At 38.9% G+C, this 22,500-nt stretch overlaps 1 protein-coding gene and 1 long non-coding RNA gene across 4 annotated transcripts in view; one reads left to right on the top strand and one right to left on the bottom strand.

Annotated features, from left to right (window-relative positions):
- Positions 1-22,500, top strand: part of LOC123502275 — a 487,861-nt gene that overhangs the window by 435,618 nt on the left and 29,743 nt on the right. The window lies entirely within an intron of this gene.
- On the bottom strand, positions 15,206-17,867 carry LOC123502302. 2 transcript variants are annotated; one of them, XR_006673904.1, is made up of 3 exons: positions 17,714-17,867; positions 15,924-16,204; positions 15,206-15,597 (listed from the first exon to the last, which is right to left on the bottom strand). It is a non-coding gene; the product is annotated as an uncharacterized LOC123502302 (long non-coding RNA). The 2 variants fall into 2 exon arrangements; XR_006673905.1 differs by lacking the exon at positions 17,714-17,867 and adding an exon at positions 17,625-17,696.

Below are 22,500 nucleotides of genomic sequence, written 5' to 3' on the forward strand. Positions count from 1 at the left end.
TTAAGACCATTTGACATGTTTTTATGGTATTTTAAGACCATTTGGCATGTTTGTATGGTATTTTAAGACCATTTGGCATGTTTTTATGGTATGTTAAGACCATTTGGCATGTTTTATGGTATGTTAAGACCATTTGGCATGTTTTATGGTATGTTAAGACCATTTGGCATGTTTTATGGTATTTTAAGACCATTTGGCATGTTTTTATGGTATTTTAAGACAATTTGGTATGTTTTATGTTTTAAGACCATTTGACATGTTTTATGGTATTTTAAGACCATTTGACATGTTTTATGGTATTTTAAGACCATTTGGCATGTTTTTATGGTATTTTAAGACCATTTGGCATGTTTTGAGGGCATTTGAAGAAAGTTTGGCTATGGTAATACCCTTTTTTGACATTAACCCTTCAGTACCATGACACATTTCCATATTCCTTGTGGTGACTATTTGGTGATTTTGTACAGCTTCACAAACTCATGTGGGGATGAAAATTGTGAAGACTGTGGCCATTAATTTTGTGACCTTCATAGACCTTCAATAATGTCAATAAAATGGTCTAATGGTGCACAAATCTCAAGGTAAAATGTGTCCCAGTACTGAAGGGGTTAAGAAGGGTGTATGGAGGTGACAAGATTAATGGGCACAGTCTTCACTATTTCAATCCCCCACATGAGTTTGTGAAGCAAGTGTTGGATTCTCTGGACAAAGATGCAGTGTGCTTGTTAAGAGATTGACTCAGCACTCACTCACTCCTTCACTTACTGAACTCAGAGGAATGAAGAATGTGCATTGTTGCTGCTTGTGTGTCAGACAAAGGCCTGTATTCACAAACACTTTGGTGTCTCAACAACACGCCTTCCAAGGCCACAGAGATCACTGGCAGGGTTTTCATGAGTGTTTCTCCACTTAATATTGTAGAAATGTCACTCTGTCTCAGGAACCATAAAAATACCCTTATTCTCTCACCACCACTGTTTTCCAAGGCCACACAGATGACTGGCAGGGTTTTCAAGACTCTCTCCACTTAATAATACAGAAATCTTGTCATTCTGCCTTTACAACTCTCTCTCTCTCTCTCTCTCTCTCTCTCTCTCTCTCTCTCTCTCTCTCTCTCTCTCTCTCTCTCTCTCTCTCATGGCAATGAAAAGATGTAATGGTACACAAATCTCAAGGTAAAAATGTGTCCCAGTACTGAAGGGGTTAAATAGTGAAGACTGTGGCTATTAATCTTGTCACCTCCATAGACCCTTGCTAATGTCAATAAAATGGTCTAATGGTACACAAATCTCAAGGTAAAAAATGTGTCCCAGTACTGAAGGGGTAAAAATAGTGAAGATTATGGCCATTAATCTTCTGCCTTCCATAGATCTTTCCAAGTGTCAATAAAATGGTCTAATGGTATGCAGATCTCAAGGTAGAAATATATCCCAGTACTGAAGGGGTTAAAATAGTGAAGACTTGCCATTATTCTTCTGCCCTCTATAGACCTTTCCTGATGTCAATAAAATGTCTAATTGTACACAAATTTCAAGGTAAAAATGTGTCTCAATGTTGAAGGGGTTAAAATAGTGAAGAATGTGGCCATTAGTCTTCTGACGTGTATAGATCTTTCCTACTGTCAATAAAATGGTCTAATGGTACACAAAATCTCAAGATGTCCTAGTATTAAAGGGGTTAAAATAATGAAGAATGTGGCTGTTAATCTTCTGACCTCTGTATACCTTTCCTAATGTCAATAAAATGGTCTAATGGTACAGAAATGTCAAGGTAAAAATGTGTCCCAGTACTGAAGGGGTTAGAATAGTGAAGACTGTGACTATTAACCTTCTGGTGTCTATAAACTTTTCCTAATATCAATAAAATGGTTTAATGGTACACAGATCTCAGGGTAAAAATGTGTCCCAGTACTGAAAGGGTTGAAATAGTGAAGACTGGCCATTAATCTTGTGATCTCCATACACCCCTCCATTTTATTGATATTAGCAAGGGTCTATGGTGGTCAAAGGATTAATGGCCACAGCCTTCACTATTTTAATCAATTCAGTACTGGGACACATTTTTACCTTAAGATTTGTGTACCATTAGACCATTTTAATGACATTAGCAAGGGTGTATGGAGGGCACAAGATTAATGTGTGTGTGTTGTTTTAAAAATGTTGTTTTCATGTATATTATTACTATTTGATTGTTTACTTTGATTGCTCTCTCTCTCTCTCTCTCTCTCTCTCTCTCTCTCTCTCTCTCTCTCTCTCTCTCTCTCTCTCTCTCTCTCTCTCTCTCTCTCTTTCTTTCTTTCTTTCTTTCTTGAGATAGTTTGGCATGTTTTAAGGGCATTTTGAGAGTTTGACATTTTTTAGGGCATTTTAATACATTTTGGCAGGTTTTGAGAGCAATTTAAAACAGTTTGGCTGGTTTTCAGGGTATATTAAGACAATTTGAGAGGTTTTGAAGTGAATTGAAGACAGTTTGGCAGGTTTTCAGGGCATATTAAGACAGTTTGGTATATTTTGAGGGCAGTTTTAGACAGTGGCAGGTTTTGAGGCTAATTTAAGATAGTTTGACATGTTTTGATGGAATTTTAAGATAGTTTGGCAGGTTTTGAGGGCATATTAAGGCAGTTTGGCAGATTTTGAGTGCAATTTATATATATATATATATATATATATATATATATATATATATATATATATATATATATATATATAGTTAGGCATTTTGCATTATTGTAATAACAGCATATTCTTATTTGATTTATAATTAACAGTGGTAGTGGTAGCCTTTTCCAAGATATCATACTGGAATAGGTGGAAGCTTGAATTATATATGTATATTGATTTTAATGCAAGTTTAATTTTTGAGTTACTTGTGTTAACCTAAGGATGTAAAATTTCCATAACTAAGAAAGTAACAATTCTGTTTTGTAATCATGTGCATTGTGTATAATTTGTTGCATATTAATTATTTAAGATCATAGCAATACACTAGAAATTTAGAATAAACTAAAATTTTTCTATTTAATTGAAAAGATTAGGTGAAAGCTCATTTTCTGAATTGGTCTACTAATGTGTAAGTACATCTTTAATTTGAGACAGATTTGGCATGTTATGAAGCCATTTTAAGGCAGTTTGTCATGTTTTGAGGACATTTTAAGACAGTTTGGTATGTTTTGAGGGCATTTTAAGATAGTTTGCCAGGTTTTGAGGAAATTATAAGACAGTTTGATATGTTTTGATAGGATTTTAAGACAGTTTTGCATGTTTTGAGGTCAGTTAAAAAAGTTTGACATGTTTTAACGGCATTTGAGTTGCGTTCAGTTCAGTTTACAAAATAGTGAAGGTGACTCAATATAAACAGTGCACCTCTCATTACAGGAAAGTCAAGTCCCTGAATGCTGCCAAGGAGACACTGCTGCTGGAACACTGCACCACCAAGCCAAGACAAGACAAGCCACAACACAACACAAGCCTTCTACAACACCTACAGCCATCAGCAACACCCAGAGTACAAGACAACACCTGGAGCCATGAAGAATAGTTAGGATAGATTAGCAGTTTGGCATTTTTAATTATAAGGACATTTTAAGACCATTTGACATGTTTTATGGTATTTTAAGACCATTTGGCATGTTTGTATGGTATTTTAAGACCATTTGGCATGTTTTTATGGTATGTTAAGACCATTTGGCATGTTTTTATGGTATGTTAAGACTATTTGGCATGTTTTATGGTATGTTAAGACCATTTGGCATGTTTGTATGTTATTTTAAGACCATTTGGCATGTTTTTATGGTATTTTAAGACAATTTTGGTATGTTTTTATGTTTTAAGACCATTTGACATGTCTTTATGGTATTTTAAGACCATTTGACATGTTTTTATGGTATTTTAAGACCATTTGGCATGTTTTTATGGTATTTTAAGACCATTTGGCATGTTTTGAGGGCATTTGAAGAAAGTTTGGCTATGGTAATACCCTTTTTGACATTAACCCCTTCAGTACCATGACACATTTCCATATTCCTTGTGGTGACTATTTGGTGATTTTGTACAGCTTCACAAACTCATGTGGGATGAAAATTGTGAAGACTGTGGCCATTAATTTTGTGACCTTCATAGACCTTCAATAATGTCAATAAAATGGTCTAATGGTGCACAAATCTCAAGGTAAAATGTGTCCCAGTACTGAAGGGGTTAAGAAGGTGTATGGAGGTGACAAGATTAATGGGCACAGTCTTCACTATTTCAATCCCCACATGAGTTTGTGAAGCAAGTGTTGGATTCTCTGGACAAAGATGCAGTGTGCTTGTTAAAGATTGACTCAGCACTCACTCACTCCTTCACTTACTGAACTCAGAGGAATGAAGAATGTGCATTGTTGCTGCTTGTGTGTCAGACAAAGGCCTGTATTCACAAACACTTTGGTGTCTCAACAACACGCCTTCCAAGGCCACAGAGATCACTGGCAGGGTTTTCATGAGTGTTTCTCCACTTAATATTGTAGAAATGTCACTCTGCCTCAGGAACCATAAAAATACCCTTATTCTCTCACCACCACTGTTTTCCAAGGCCACACAGATGACTGGCAGGGTTTTCAAGACTTTCTCTCCACTTAATAATACAGAAATCTTGTCATTCTGCCTTTACAACTCTCTCTCTCTCTCTCTCTCTCTCTCTCTCTCTCTCTCTCTCTCTCTCTCTCTCTCTCTCTCTCTCTCTCTCTCTCTCTCTCTCTCTCTCTCTCAATGAAAAGATGTAATGGTACACAAATCTCAAGGTAAAAATGTGTCCCAGTACTGAAGGGGTTAAATAGTGAAGACTGTGGCTATTAATCTTGTCACCTCCATAGACCCTTGCTAATGTCAATAAAATGGTCTAATGGTACACAAATCTCAAGGTAAAAAATGTGTCCCAGTACTGAAGGGGTAAAATAGTGAAGATTATGGCCATTAATCTTCTGCCTTCCATAGATCTTTCCAAGTGTCAATAAAATGGTCTAATGGTACGCAGATCTCAAGGTAGAAATATATCCCAGTACTGAAGGGGTTAAAATAGTGAAGACTTGCCATTATTCTTCTGCCCTCTATAGACCTTTCCTGATGTCAATAAAATGTCTAATTGTACACAAATTTCAAGGTAAAATGTGTCAATGTTGAAGGGGTTAAAATAGTGAAGAATGTGGCCATTAGTCTTCTGACGTGTATAGATCTTTCCTACTGTCAATAAAATGGTCTAATGGTACACAAAATCTCAAGATGTCCTAGTATTAAAGGGGTTAAAATAATGAAGAATGTGGCTGTTAATCTTCTGACCTCTGTATACCTTTCCTAATGTCAATAAAATGGTCTAATGGTACAGAAATGTCAAGGTAAAAATGTGTCCCAGTACTGAAGGGGTTAGAATAGTGAAGACTGTGACCATTAACCTTCTGGTGTCTATAAACTTTTCCTAATATCAATAAAATGGTTTAATGGTACACAGATCTCAGGGTAAAAATGTGTCCCAGTACTGAAAGGGTTGAAATAGTGAAGACTGTGGCCATTAATCTTGTGATCTCCATACACCTCTCCATTTTATTGATATTAGCAAGGGTCTATGGTGGTCAAAGGATTAATGGCCACAGCCTTCACTATTTTAATCAATTCAGTACTGGGACACATTTTACCTTGAGATTTGTGTACCATTAGACCATTTTAATGACATTGGCAAGGGTGTATGGAGGGCACAAGATTAATGTGTGTGTTGTTTTAAAATGTTGTTTTCATGTATATTATTACTATTTGATTGTTTACTTTGATTGCTCTCTCTCTCTCTCTCTCTCTCTCTCTCTCTCTCTCTCTCTCTCTCTCTCTCTCTCTCTCTCTCTCTCTCTCTCTCTCTCTCTCTCTCTCTCTCTTTCTTTCTTCTTGAGATAGTTTGGCATGTTTTAAGGGCATTTTGAGAGTTTGACATTTTTTTAGGGCATTTTAATACATTTTGGCAGGTTTTGAGAGCAATTTAAAACAGTTTGGCTGGTTTTCAGGGTATATTAAGACAATTTGAGAGGTTTTGAAGTGAATTGAAGACAGTTTGGCAGGTTTTCAGGGCATATTAAGACAGTTTGGTATGTTTTGAGGGCAATTTTAGACAGTGGCAGGTTTTGAGGCTAATTTAAGATAGTTTGACATGTTTTGATGGAATTTTAAGACAGTTTGGCAGGTTTTGAGGGCATATTAAGGCAGTTTGGCAGATTTTGAGTGCAATTTATATATATATATATATATATATATATATATATATATATATATATATATATATATATATATATAGTTAGCATTTTGCATTATTGTAAATAACAGCATATTCTTATTTGATTTATAATTAACAGTGGTAGTGGTAGCCTTTTCCAAGATATCATACTGGAATAGGTGGAAGCTTGAATTATATATGTATATTGATTTTAATGCAAGTTTAATTTTTAGTTACTTGTGTTAACCTAAGGATGTAAAATTTCCATAACTAAGAAAGTAACAATTCTGTTTTGTAATCATGTGCATTGTGTATAATTTGTTGCATATTAATTATTTAAGATCATAGCAATACACTAGAAATTTAGAATAAACTAAAATTTTTCTATTTAATTGAAAAGATTAGGTGAAAGCTCATTTTCTGAATTGGTCTACTAATGTGTAAGTACATCTTTAATTTGAGACAGATTTGGCATGTTATGAAGCCATTTTAAGGCAGTTTGTCATGTTTTGAGGACATTTTAAGACAGTTTGGTATGTTTTGAGGGCATTTTAAGATAGTTTGCCAGGTTTTGAGGAAATTATAAGACAGTTTGATATGTTTTGATAGGATTTTAAGACAGTTTTGCATGTTTTGAGGTCAGTTAAAAAAGTTTGACATGTTTTAACGGCATTTGAGTTGCGTTCAGTTCAGTTTACAAAATAGTGAAGGTGACTCAATATAAACAGTGCACCTCTCATTACAGGAAAGTCAAGACACACTGCTGCTGGAACACTGCACCACCAAGCCAAGACAAGACAAGCGACAACACAACACAAGCCTTCTACAACACCTACAGCCATCAGCAACACCCAGAGTACAAGACAACACCTGGAGCCATGAAGAATAGTTAGGATAGATTAGCAGTTTGGCATTTTTAATTATAAGGACATTTTAAGACCATTTGACATGTTTTTATGGTATTTTAAGACCATTTGGCATGTTTGTATGGTATTTTAAGACCATTTGGCATGTTTTATGTTATGGTATGTTAAGACCATTTGGCATGTTTTATGGTATGTTAAGACCATTTGGCATGTTTTATGGTATGTTAAGACCATTTGGCATGTTTGTATGGTATTTTAAGACCATTTGGCATGTTTTATGGTATTTTAAGACCATTTGGTATGTTTTATGTTTTAAGACCATTTGACATGTTTTTATGGTATTTTAAGACCATTTGACATGTTTTATGGTATTTTAAGACCATTTGGCATGTTTTTATGGTATTTTAAGACCATTTGGCATGTTTTGAGGGCATTTGAAGAAAGTTTGGCTATGGTAATACCCTTTTTGACATTAACCCTTCAGTACCATGACACATTTCCATATTCCTTGTGGTGACTATTTGGTGATTTTGTACAGCTTCACAAACTCATGTGGGGATGAAAATTGTGAAGACTGTGGCCATTAATTTTGTGACCTTCATAGACCTTCAATAATGTCAATAAAATGGTCTAATGGTGCACAAATCTCAAGGTAAAATGTGTCCCAGTACTGAAGGGGTTAAGAAGGGTGTATGGAGGTGACAAGATTAATGGGCACAGTCTTCACTATTTCAATCCCCCACATGAGTTTGTGAAGCAAGTGTTGGATTCTCTGGACAAAGATGCAGTGTGCTTGTTAAGAGATTGACTCAGCACTCACTCACTCCTTCACTTACTGAACTCAGAGGGAATGAAGAATGTGCATTGTTGCTGCTTGTGTGTCAGACAAAGGCCTGTATTCACAAACACTTTGGTGTCTCAACAACACGCCTTCCAAGGCCACAGAGATCACTGGCAGGGTTTTCATGAGTGTTTCTCCACTTAATATTGTAGAAATGTCACTCTGCCTCAGGAACCATAAAAATACCCTTATTCTCTCACCACCACTGTTTTCCAAGGCCACACAGATGACTGGCAGGGTTTTCAAGACTTTCTCTCCACTTAATAATACAGAAATCTTGTCATTCTGCCTTTACAACTCTCTCTCTCTCTCTCTCTCTCTCTCTCTCTCTCTCTCTCTCTCTCTCTCTCTCTCTCTCTCTCTCTCTCTCTCTCTCTCTCTCTCTCTCTCTCTCTCTCTCTCTCTCTCTCTCTCTCTCTCTCTCTCTCTCTCTCTCTCTCTCTCTCTCTCTCTCTCTCAAAAGATGTAATGGTACACAAATCTCAAGGTAAAAATGTGTCCCAGTACTGAAGGGGTTAAATAGTGAAGACTGTGGCTATTAATCTTGTCACCTCCATAGACCCTTGCTAATGTCAATAAAATGGTCTAATGGTACACAAATCTCAAGGTAAAAAATGTGTCCCAGTACTGAAGGGGTAAAAATAGTGAAGATTATGGCCATTAATCTTCTGCCTTCCATAGATCTTTCCAAGTGTCAATAAAATGGTCTAATGGTACGCAGATCTCAAGGTAGAAATATGTCCCAGTACTGAAGGGGTTAAAATAGTGAAGACTTGCCATTATTCTTCTGCCCTCTATAGACCTTTCCTGATGTCAATAAAATGTCTAATTGTACACAAATTTCAAGGTAAAATGTGTCTCAATGTTGAAGGGGTTAAAATAGTGAAGAATGTGGCCATTAGTCTTCTGACGTGTATAGATCTTTCCTACTGTCAATAAAATGGTCTAATGGTACACAAAATCTCAAGATGTCCTAGTATTAAAGGGGTTAAAATAATGAAGAATGTGGCTGTTAATCTTCTGACCTCTGTATACCTTTCCTAATGTCAATAAAATGGTCTAATGGTACAGAAATGTCAAGGTAAAAATGTGTCCCAGTACTGAAGGGGTTAGAATAGTGAAGACTGTGACCATTAACCTTCTGATGTCTATAAACTTTTCCTAATATCAATAAAATGGTTTAATGGTACACAGATCTCAGGGTAAAAATGTGTCCCAGTACTGAAGGGGTTGAAATAGTGAAGACTGTGGCCATTAATCTTGTGATCTCCATACACCTCTCCATTTTATTGATATTAGCAAGGGTCTATGGTGGTCAAAGGATTAATGGCCACAGCCTTCACTATTTTAATCAATTCAGTACTGGGACACATTTTTACCTTGAGATTTGTGTACCATTAGACCATTTTAATGACATTAGCAAGGGTGTATGGAGGGCACAAGATTAATGTGTGTGTTGTTTTAAAAATGTTGTTTTCATGTATATTATTACTATTTGATTGTTTACTTTGATTGCTCTCTCTCTCTCTCTCTCTCTCTCTCTCTCTCTCTCTCTCTCTCTCTCTCTCTCTCTCTCTCTCTCTCTCTCTCTCTCTCTCTCTCTCTCTCTCTCTCTCTCTCTCTCTCTCTCTCTCTCTTCTTGAGATAGTTTGGCATGTTTTAAGGGCATTTTGAGAGTTTGACATTTTTTAGGGCATTTTAATACATTTTGGCAGGTTTTGAGAGCAATTTAAAACAGTTTGGCTGGTTTTCAGGGTATATTAAGACAATTTGAGAGGTTTTGAAGTGAATTGAAGACAGTTTGGCAGGTTTTCAGGGCATATTAAGACAGTTTGGTATGTTTTGAGGGCAATTTTAGACAGTGGCAGGTTTTGAGGCTAATTTAAGATAGTTTGACATGTTTTGATGGAATTTTAAGACAGTTTGGCAGGTTTTGAGGGCATATTAAGGCAGTTTGGCAGATTTTGAGTGCAATTTATATATATATATATATATATATATATATATATATATATATATATATATATATATATATAGTTAGGCATTTTGCATTATTGTAAATAACAGCATATTCTTATTTGATTTATAATTAACAGTGGTAGTGGTAGCCTTTTCCAAGATATCATACTGGAATAGGTGGAAGCTTGAATTATATATGTATATTGATTTTAATGCAAGTTTAATTTTTAGTTACTTGTGTTAACCTAAGGATGTAAAATTTCCATAACTAAGAAAGTAACAATTCTGTTTTGTAATCATGTGCATTGTGTATAATTTGTTGCATATTAATTATTTAAGATCATAGCAATACACTAGAAATTTAGAATAAACTAAAATTTTTCTATTTAATTGAAAAGATTAGGTGAAAGCTCATTTTCTGAATTGGTCTACTAATGTGTAAGTACATCTTTAATTTGAGACAGATTTGGCATGTTATGAAGCCATTTTAAGGCAGTTTGTCATGTTTTGAGGACATTTTAAGACAGTTTGGTATGTTTTGAGGGCATTTTAAGATAGTTTGCCAGGTTTTGAGGAAATTATAAGACAGTTTGATATGTTTTGATAGGATTTTAAGACAGTTTTGCATGTTTTGAGGTCAGTTAAAAAAGTTTGACATGTTTTAACGGCATTTGAGTTGCGTTCAGTTCAGTTTACAAAATAGTGAAGGTGACTCAATATAAACAGTGCACCTCTCATTACAGGAAAGTCAAGTCACTGAATGCTGCTGGAACACTGCTGCTGGAACACTGCACCAAGCCAAGACAAGACAAGCGACAACACAACACAAGCCTTCTACAACACCTACAGCCATCAGCAACACCCAGAGTACAAGACAACACCTGGAGCCATGAAGAATAGTTAGGATAGATTAGCAGTTTGGCATTTTTAATTATAAGGACATTTTAAGACCATTTGACATGTTTTATGGTATTTTAAGACCATTTGGCATGTTTGTATGGTATTTTAAGACCATTTGGCATGTTTTTATGGTATGTTAAGACCATTTGGCATGTTTTATGGTATGTTAAGACCATTTGGCATGTTTTATGGTATGTTAAGACCATTTGGCATGTTTTATGGTATTTTAAGACCATTTGGCATGTTTTTATGGTTTTTAAGACCATTTGACATGTTTTATGGTATTTTAAGACCATTTGACATGTTTTTATGGTATTTTAAGACCATTTGGCATGTTTTTATGGTATTTTAAGACCATTTGGCATGTTTTATGGTATTTTAAGACCATTTGTGTTTTATTATTTTAAGACCATTTGGCATGTTTTTATGGTATTTTAAGACCATTTGGCATGTTTTTATGGTATTTTAAGACCATTTGGCATGTTTTGAGGGCATTTGAAGAAAGTTTGGCTATGGTAATACCCTTTTTTGACATTAACCCTTCAGTACCATGACACATTTCCATATTCCTTGTGGTGACTATTTGGTGATTTTGTACAGCTTCACAAACTCGTGGGGGTGAAAATTGTGAAGACTGTGGCCATTAATTTTGTGACCTTCATAGACCTTCAATAATGTCAATAAAATGGTCTAATGGTGCACAAATCTCAAGGTAAAAATGTGTCCCAGTACTGAAGGGGTTAAGAAGGGTGTATGGAGGTGACAAGATTAATGGGCACAGTCTTCACTATTTCAATCCCCCACATGAGTTTGTGAAGCAAGTGTTGGATTCTCTGGACAAAGATGCAGTGTGCTTGTTAAGAGATTGACTCAGCACTCACTCACTCCTTCACTTACTGAACTCAGACGGAATGAAGAATGTGCATTGTTGCTGCTTGTGTGTCAGACAAAGGCCTGTATTCACAAACACTTAGCTGTCTCAACAACACGCCTTCCAAGGCCACAGAGATCACTGGCAGGGTTTTCATGAGTGTTTCTCCACTTAATATTGTAGAAATGTCACTCTGCCTCAGGAACCATAAAATACCCTTATTCTCTCACCACCACTGTTTTCCAAGGCCACACAGATGACTGGCAGGGTTTTCAAGACTGTTTCTCCACTTAATAATACAGAAATCTTGTCATTCTGCCTTTACAACTCTCTCTCTTTATTCTCTCTCTATAACAATTTTCTCTCTCTCTCTCTCTCTCTCTCTCTCTCTCTCTCTCTCTCTCTCTCTCTCTCTCTCTCTCTCTCTCTCTCTCTCTCTCTCTCTCTCTCTCTCTCTCTCTCTCTCTCTCTCTCTCTCTCTCTCTCTCTCTCTCTCTCTCTCTCTCTCTCTCTCTCTCTCTCTCTCTCTCTCTCTCTCTCTCTCTCTCTCTCTCTCTCTCTCTCTCTCTCTCTCTTCTCCTCTCTTCTCCTCTCCTCTCCTCCTCTCTCTCTCTTCTCCTCTCTCTCTCCTCTCCTCTCTCTTCTCTCTCTCTCTCTCTCTCTCTCTCTCTCTCTCTCTCTCTCTCTCTCTCTCTCTCTCTCTCTCTCTCTCTCTCTCTCATGGCAATGAAAAGATCTAATGGTACACAAATCTCAAGGTAAAAATGTGTCCCAGTACTGAAGGGGTTAAATAGTGAAGACTGTGGCTATTAATCTTGTCACCTCCATAGACCCTTGCTAATGTCAATAAAATGGTCTAATGGTACACAAATCTCAAGGTAAAAATGTGTCCCAGTACTGAAGGGGTAAAATAGTGAAGATTATGGCCATTAATCTTCTGCCTTCCATAGATCTTTCCAAGTGTCAATAAAATGGTCTAATGGTACGCAGATCTCAAGGTAGAAATATGTCCCAGTACTGAAGGGGTTAAAATAGTGAAGACTGTTGCCATTATTCTTCTGCCCTCTATAGACCTTTCCTGATGTCAATAAAATGTCTAATTGTACACAAATTTCAAGGTAAAAATGTGTCTCAATGTTGAAGGGGTTAAAATAGTGAAGAATGTGGCCATTAGTCTTCTGACGTCTATAGATCTTTCCTACTGTCAATAAAATGGTCTAATGGTACACAAAATCTCAAGATGTCCTAGTATTAAAGGGGTTAAAATAATGAAGAATGTGGCAGTTAATCTTCTGACCTCTGTAGACCTTTCCTAATGTCAATAAAATGGTCTAATGGTACAGAAATGTCAAGGTAAAATGTGTCCCAGTACTGAAGGGGTTAAAATAGTGAAGACTGTGACCATTAACCTTCTGATGTCTATAAACTTTTCCTAATATCAATAAAATGGTTTAATGGTACACAGATCTCAGGGTAAAAATGTGTCCCAGTACTGAAGGGGTTGAAATAGTGAAGACTGTGAGCATTAATCTTGTGATCTCCATACACCTCTCCATTTTATTGATATTAGCAAGGTTCTATGGTGGTCAAAGGATTAATGGCCACAGCCTTCACTATTTTAATCAATTCAGTACTGGGACACATTTTGTGATCTCCATACACCTCTCCATTTTATTGATATTAGCAAGGGTTATGGTGGTCATTAATGGCCACAGCCTTCACTATTTTAATCAATTCAGTACTGGGACACATTTTACCTTGAGATTTGTGTACCATTAGACCATTTTAATGATTAGGGGTGTATGGAGGGCACAAGATTAATGTGTGTGTGTTTTAAAAATGTTGTTTTCATGTATATTATTACTATTTGATTGTTTACTTTGATTGCTCTCTCTCTCTCTCTCTCTCTCTCTCTCTCTCTCTCTCTCTCTCTCTCTCTCTCTCTCTCTCTCTCTCTCTCTCTCTCTCTCTCTCTCTCTCTCTCTCTCTCTCTCTCTCTCTCTCTCTCTCTCTCTCTCTCTCTCTCTCTCTCTCTCTCTCTCTCTCTCTCTCTCTCTCTCTCTCTCTCTTCTCTCTCTCTCTCTTCTCTCTCTCTCTCTCTCTCTCTCTCTCTCTCTCTCTCTCTCTCTCTCTCTCTCTCTCTCTCTCTCTCTCTCTCTCTCTCTCTCTCTCTCTCTCTCTCTCTCTCTCTCTCTCTCTTTCTCTATTTCTTAACTCTCTCTCTCTTTCTCTCTCTCTCTCTCTCTCTCTCTCTCTCTCTCTCTCTCTCTCTCTCTCTCTCTCTCTCTCTCTCTCTCTCTCTCTCTCTCTCTCTCTCTCTCTCTCTCTCTCTCTCTCTCTCTCTCTCTCTCTCTCTCTCTCTCTCTCTCTCTCTCTCTCTCTCTCTCTCTCTCTCTCTCTCTCTCTCTCTCTCTCTCTCTCTCTCTCTCTCTCTCTCTCTCTCTCTCTCTCTTTTATCTTTGAATATTTGTTAACTTGAAAAGTTGTTTAAAAATAATTTGTGAAGTTGAAATTTCTTAAAATTTTGCAAAGTTGAAAATTCATGTTAATATTTATTGTATATTATAAATTGGTGTTAATATTTATTGTATATTAAGTTGAAATTTATTGTAGACTTAAATTCTTTTATATATTATTTATTATTAAGTTGAAAATTCTTTTATATATTATTTATTATTAAGTTGAAAATCATTGTAGACTAATTTTTTTTATACTGTTAAGTTGAAAATTTGTCTATTTATTGTCTAGACTTTTTCACCATAGGATTTTGCTCACTTTTTATACTCAGTTTTTATTTTTAAGTTGAAAATATGTGTAGAAGTTTTTATTTTTAAGTTGAAAATTTGTGTAGACTTTCTCTGTATTCTTTGTATATATATTGTTTTATTCAGTTGAAAATATTTGTGGGTTTTTTTTTTGCAGGCAATGTGTAATAATGTCAAAAATTGAATAAAAGTGTAGGGAGACTCTTGTATTTAATTTTAGCTCCAATATGCATCCACCTTATCTCCGGAGACTCTTTAGAGTATTTTCGACTTAGTACGATTTTTAGGGCCCGTTTTTCGGCTTTTTTTGCCATTTTGCCATTTTTCTAGATTTTTACCATTAGTACGATTTTTAGGGCCCGTTTTTCGGCTTTTTTGCCATTTTTCTACATTTTTACCATTTTTAGTGTTTTTTTGGCCAGTAGTGCTGTATTTTATGTAGACCGTTTGAAGATTTTTCAGCCAGATGGTATTTTGGGACCATTTTTACATTAAGTATTGATCAATGTCATGTAACTTTTTCGCTTTAGTTTCATTTCCTAACAACCACTTTTTGTATTGCTTATGATAAATAGAAAAAGCTTCAAATCTAGCGCGTTTTATTTCTGGGGTGATCGTTTAGAGCGAGTGTAGGTGGTGGTCAATGGAGGCAATATTGGTGTGTCAGACGGATCCAAGCCAGCTTGAGGCGACTACTCACTGAAACCACCCACAACCCAGGAAAGGAAATTTAAAACAAATATTCCCAGGAAAGGAAATTTACCGAAACAAAAAGATTTCTTTACACATTATTATTCAGTAGTGACAACAGATCCAAGTACAGTGACACCACCATAATGAGGTGGTAGTGGCAGCAAGCGTTGAATAGGAGGATGTCTGCTATGCGAAGCTGAATCTCTGGACTGCGGTGGTGGAGTTAGTGGTGGTGGTGTAGCAGGTGTTTGCCAGGCCGCTGAGAGGCGAAGTCCCTCAGTGCCAGTAGCTGCGACGGCGACACGTGTATTAGCGGGACGGCAGTGAAGGCCCAATGCGAGGCAGTGCCCCTCCGAGTAGCGGTAGCAGCGGCGGCGGCAACGGTCAATGTAGGCGCAGTGCGAAGCCAGAGTCCTTCCCTTGATGGTGCAGGACGCACGGGATCGCTGCAGTCACGGCTTCGGATCACCAACTCCTGTAATGGAGAAAAATTAACTGATTATCTCCATATGTACCACGCCACACTGTCCTACAATACACACTTCACTGCCTCAGTCAGCCTCTCACTCGCCCTCCTCGATCGTTATTCCACTTACACTCCAGTTACACCCTTCTCCCTCGTTCTCCTCCCAGCGTCTCCCGTGTTACGTAGCATCCTGGCCCTTCATCCTGACACTCCCATCCCTTCATTCTCACATCTCCCACGCCAGTCTCAGTAAACCACACCACGTCAAACCCCCTCAAACTTCCCCCACACCCGATCCTCACCCACACAACCAATCTTGCCACACATTCATCTACCTGGTTAGTGGAATCTTCCGTGTCTGCCGTCATCTGTAGGTTCTCGTCTCCAATCCTCCGCCTCACCACACCTGCCTCGCCTCTATCACCCACTCATCCAGCCATCTCCCTCAACGGCGGCAGCGGCGGTGGCGGTCGTTAAGAGTAGACCGTGTGCGCGATGCAATCTTACGGCGGTGGCGGAGGCTTCTAGAAGTGTTGGTAGTGAGCGTTGTCCGTCAAAGTGCAAGGTAGACGAGGCTCATTACCGCTGTGGAGTCAGGCCTTTGGATCGTCAACGCCTGTAATGGACAAAAATAAGCATGAACAAAGCAGTACCTTGTTTACTTGTTCACTAATTATCCCTACAGCTAACAAGCAAGATAGCCCTAAGCAAACTCCTTCACTGCCTCAATCAGCCTTTCACTCTTCATTCTACGTATTCTTACCACCACCACCACCACCACCACCAATACCATCACAAAAACATGAACAGCAGTATCTTTTTCACTAATTATCTCTAAATGACCAACACCACACATTCCCTTCACGTCTTCACTTCCATCCATAATGTGCCCAAACTCACTCTAAACACTTTATTCCCCCCTCTGTCTGTCCTAAAACTCAACCACTGCCTCAGCCAGCCTTTCACTCGTCTCTACTCAGTTACACGTCTTCACAGTGCCCTAACCCAGCCAAACACTCGCACCACACCATCCATCCCTTCTGTCTTCTATTTTATCACACTGCATTCAGTTAGTTCCCACTCTGCCTCCTCTTGCCACGAGCCATTCACGCTCACTTCATTCCTCCCAGCCATTCTCAACCCTCCCCACACACAAACCCTCCCACCCTCCCCACACACACAAACCCTCCCACCGTCACTCGTGAACCTCGAACCATTTACGCCAGCCTACCACTTCAAGAACTAATTTCATGGTTATATCCCCAAACTTATCGTTATGCTACCACATCTCGCTTCTAATGCACGTACCTTGAAACACCAGCCTCGTTACGTTAGGAAATCCTGTCCACTCATTCTTTTCGCCGATTCTGGTACCTATTCTATAACGAGGGAACCACAATGACTAACCTGAAACATTTTAGCCTCAAATACAACTTACTTAAAGGAGTTCTATAGTAACGCGACCCGTTTAATCCCTTCAGCACCAAGACGCGTTTTCATATTCCTTCTCTTACTATTTGGTGATTTTATACAACTTGAGAAACCTTGTGACATCCATACACGCTTTGTAACATCAATAGAATGATTTAATCGTACACACATCTCAAGGTGAAAATGCGTCACAGTACTGGAGAGGTTGAGCGTAATTCTTCCTTCCTACACAACTACAATGACCACGAAAACACTACACTTGTTACAGCCATTACACAAATCTATTCTGAACCCACGTTACTCTAACCACACTAGTGAATGAACGACCATCTGCCCTTATTGACAACTACACCAAGTAAATTTAACATCCACACGTAGCGATGGTTCCTGATACATCCTACATTGACACACACAGACATCGTACAATTAACCTTCCAATAGACGCAGTGCACATCCTACACATACCCAGTTATCCTTTATCAGTCAACATTCCTAACAACCTTCAAGTTACTGACTAACAATTTCCTATCACCACTGCAGTGTCAACGCGCACACACCACCAACACCTCATACCTACACTATTCGTTTACATAAAAACCACTAACCTCTCCTCCTCTGTGCTGTGCTGTGCTGTGTGTGGTGTGGTCCGATAATCTCACAGCAGCGGCACGTCACCCGCCGCACGAAAACCCACGTAGATCAAGCTTCCCGTTGCTGTTCCTGCCGCTGCTGAACGTCACGCCCACGACAAGACACAGACGGACACTGGGCTGCGTACACTCGAGGGGTCGGTGGTGGCGTGGTGTCTGGATTAATACTGTTCCAGCTACTGCTGACGTTGCTTCGTTCTTGTCTCACCCCCCAACCTGCCAATAAGGAAAGAGCAACTTGAGGGCAAACGAGCATATGAAACGCTGCCAGTGAACCTAACCACTGGTCCACCACCTGGATATAAACTAGTCACGCTCTTTAACTCCTTCCAAACCAACCATTACACACACTCAATTGCATTAATTTGTTTCATCAAGCATTCTCACCTTCCGTGTAGTACTTACAATTATACACGATTTTTTTTTATCATTATGTTGTAACAGTTTGAAGCTTCCTTCGTAATAAATGATTATGATAAGATGATAATAATAATATTCTCTCTCTCTCTCTCTCTCTCTCTCTCTCTCTCTCTCTCTCTCTCTCTATCTATCAGTTGCCACACAACCTTGCAAACCTATAATATTTGCTCCGATTTCTTATCTTATATGTTATTCACACACACAGTGACTTATTTATCACTGTTACTAGTTACAAGTTGCAACTAGCTGCAAGCAACACTAGTTCACTGCCATAATGATCGAAAATTGTCTGATATAGTTTCTTTTTGGTAAATGCATTGCATGTTAGTCACATATAGTGTCTCCCTGTGAGGTACCAGTTCCTATCGACACTACCTCATAGAAACATACTAATATTAATTAAAAATTGTGTCTGCTCCACATATATAACACAATTTAAACTTAATAAACTAAGTCAATAAACCATGTATTTATTGTTACCCTTCCTGACGCTGCATTGTGGGTAAGGGGTACGTGATCAATACTGAAAGACTTCGAGGGGTACATCACATTAAAAGGTTGAGAGGAAGAAGAATTAACCTGTGCAGAAGCGAGGTGAAATGTGTGTTAAGGTTCCGTGCTGTCTTCAAGTCTCTAGAAATGAAAGATCTTGGTACACCAGACAATTATGTTTTGCTCTATATTATGATGTCAGTGTATAAACTCAAGTAACTATAAAGAAATACCATGGTAGAATAAGAACAGAAAATACTGGTAGGAGTATGGCAAATCAATAGATACATCATAATACAGTGTTTAGAGACGATTACTCTGTACCGCGAGACGATACTGACTTCTCCTGCGAACACTGAAATTGTGACAGTTTGGGTCCTCTCCTATTGATATTAATCAAAGTATTGCGATTTATTCACAATAGTAATATATTACACTCCGACGGAACACGGGCCTAATGTGTTTGAGATGTGGCATTTTGTTTTAGTACATTTCGCTCTATATAGCGACTGTTTAGGACTAAAAAACTGTAGCTTCAGGTAGATATTCAATAATGTTATCTATCGATTTTCAGTCTTAAAGTAAAAATTACGAATATTGATGCATTTCTTTATAGTCCTCCTTGCTTCTCGAAAAGGTGCACGAATTTAGAAAAGGTTGAAGAACACTAAACTGTACCCTGAAAAAAAATACAGTAAAAAAGATAAGATAAAAATGACCAACATCTCTATTATTATGGAAGCTAATAATAATACCAAGACTAATTAAGTAATTCAGAGATAACGAAACGAACGACGATCACGAGAGCTTCCACGATAACAGTGTGTACGATAAGATTTGATTCCAGATTCCTCGATAGCGTGAGTTTCCAAGATAACAATGGCATTCCAGTTTCCTCGATAGCGATGCAAGTTTCCAAAATGACGATGCCTTTCCATGATAAAGATGCCCTTCCAGTTTCCAAGATGATAATGCGAGTTTCACGATCAAGATGCAATTCCAGTTTCCACGGGAACGATGCGGGTTTCCACGATGTCGATGCGGTTCCAGTCCTCACGATGCGATTTCAAGACACAATATTGAAGTCCACTTGCCTACACAGGTACTGGGACGAACCTTTCACCCCGTAAGAATCCACCCAACACCCTTGAGTGCGAGTAAAGTGACGCTGCACCTTCCTGCGCTGCAATTGAAGTCCACTTGCCTACACAGGTACTGGGATGAACCCTTCACCCGTAAGGGTCCACCCCACACCCTTAGGTGCGAGGAGAGTGGCGCTGCCACCTCACTGCGACGTTGAAGTTCACTTGCCTACACAGGTACTGGGGCGAACCCTTTCACCCTGTAAGAGTTCACCCCAGACCCGTGAGTGCGAGGAGAGTGACGCTGCCACCTTACTGCGCCTCACACGGTAGCCATGAGCATAACCCGCCACACTCCACCCCCAAACACCTCAGTGAGTCCTTTTCACCCCGTAAAGGACCACTGGTACGGTCAGTGCCTGGCTCATGGCGCACAGCGTGCCCTCGTTCATGGCGAGTTGTTCAGCCCGATGTCATTATAAGCAGAGGTCCTGTACACACCACTCACCACCAGACTCTATGCAAGGAGCCCTTATCACCCTTAAAGGCCCCTCACGGCATCATCTGATGGACGGTAGACACGGCACCCTGCTTAAGGCGACGCCTTGCCTAGTATGAGGCGCTGCAAGTTGACAACAATCAGTGAGCTTGAAGCCGCGAAGGAAAATGAGTCCACGCTAACAATGGGATTCCACGACAGGTTGCGATTCCAGTGTCCACGGTACAGATGTGTTTGTTGAGGATAACGATCCGTTTATCAGGCTAACGGTGCGGCGATGGCGATGGCGAAACGATCCAAAGTATTATTACCTCACAGGTACTGGGACGAAACTTTTACCCAGAAAGGGTCAACCCCAGTCCCGTGGTTATGAGAGCAGTGACGATGCAACCTTTCAATGCCTCACAGGTCGCCATGAGCAATGACCCGCCACACACCACTCCCCAAACGCTGTCATGAAGTGAGTCCTTTTACCTAACCTAACCTAACCTAACGTAAAGGACCCTGGTACTGTCAGTGCCTGGCTCATGGCACATAGCGTGCCCTCGTTCATCAGAGTTGTTCAGCCTGGTGTCATTATAAGCAGAGGTCCCACACACCACTCACCATCATATTCTATGCAAGGAGCCCTTTATCACCCCTTTAGGGCTCCCTCACGGCACCATCCGGTGAGTGGTAGACATTGATCTCTTGCTTATGGCGACCCTTGCCTAGTGTGATGCGCTGCAAGTGGACGACTAGTAGTGAAGCTTGAGGCCACCAAGGAAAAGCAACCTGCAGCCAGTTCCCTGCCTTGGGCCCCAGGCCGGACCCGACGGCCACCTCCTTCCCCGTGCGGCGCCCAAGGCCGTCACGGCCTCAAAACATCTTTTAGGCCGAAAAGTTCTCAATCGTCGTTTTAATTTTGATTCGAATATAAAATCGTCGATGGTAAATGAAAAATAGCTTTGGTGTGAAAGTGTGCAAGAGTTAGGTGATTAATGAAACAAGGTGAGGCAGCTTTGCTCCAGTATTTAGTGTACTTTGCATGTTGCTGCCGTGAATGTGTACGTGTTTGTAGGTAACTGAGAAACAGTAGACCAATGGTAGTTGTGTAGCTACTGGGGAACTTTTGAAAATTAGTTAAGCTTCTGGATAGAGTGGATGAGTGCACACAGGTTTGCTTGTCTTATACATAAACTGCCACTTGTAAACATAAATTTTTCTATTTCATGCTCTTAGAAAAAAGCAAACTTAGTTTTCTTTATTTCCTGATCACAATGACGTGTAAATATCAATGTTTCAATCATAAGGAAACACTAGAGAGGACCCAAACTTCCTACAAGTTGCCAGATTCAACAGATATCGTAATATTTCACAGAAAAGATGGTCAACTGCATATCGTATATTTTTGGATATTCTTTTGTCACGTAAGGAAATATCAAGATAGGTAAAGTATTTCTAAACATGTATCTACGACAAAAAAAAGCTATAATAGTAGAGTTAGGTTATAACTATGCATTGTGTTTTTTTTATATACCATCTTGCTCTATTCCTGGGACAAAAATTGCTTCTTCCTCAATTGATAGCTCGAAGTTAGTATGATATTTTCTTTCCTTCTAGGTTAGTAAGTAGATTACAAGACACCGTGAACCTATGAAGCCCCGTAAATGAGATTATTTTCATAACTTAGAAATCAAAGTCTGATAATGAGATTGTCTATTGCCAACCAAACCGTTCTGCATAGACGTCTTCAGCGTCATAGAGACCTAATGATGTTAGTTCATGGACAGTGGCCATCCTGACAGCGCGAAACCACAGGGGGTTCATAAGATTTCCAGGGGTACTTAGATAGCTGATCTAATAAAATCCTTTGCAGTGCCATTGCATATTGAGTTCCATGTTCCATGTGACAATACTGGGGGTACTGGTAGATGGTCTTATAACTCATTCTTAACGATAAAAAGGTTGAGAACCCCTGCTCTAAGTGAACCCTGCCTGTAAATTAACGAATAAAAAAAAAAAACGTATCATTAACGAAAAATTGATTATGAAAGATAATAATTCTCTCTCTCTCTCTCTCTCTCTCTCTCTCTCTCTCTCTCTCTCACGACTCTAAAGTGAACCCTGCCTGTAAATCAACGAATAAAAAAAAAAAAGTATCATTAACGGGAAATGAGTATAATATATAATAACAATTTCTCTCTCTCTCTCTCTCTCTCTCTCTCTCTCTCTCTCTCTCTCTCTCTCTCTCTCCAAGTGAACCCTGCCTGCAAATCAACGAATCAATATTAAAAAAAATTAGTAAAAACGTATCATGAACGGATCACTTTTCTAAGGAAGCTTGAGTTGAATTGAG

This window comes from Portunus trituberculatus, chromosome 11 (genome assembly GCF_017591435.1).
Source record: "Portunus trituberculatus isolate SZX2019 chromosome 11, ASM1759143v1, whole genome shotgun sequence".
Lineage (NCBI taxonomy): Eukaryota > Metazoa > Arthropoda > Malacostraca > Decapoda > Portunidae > Portunus > Portunus trituberculatus.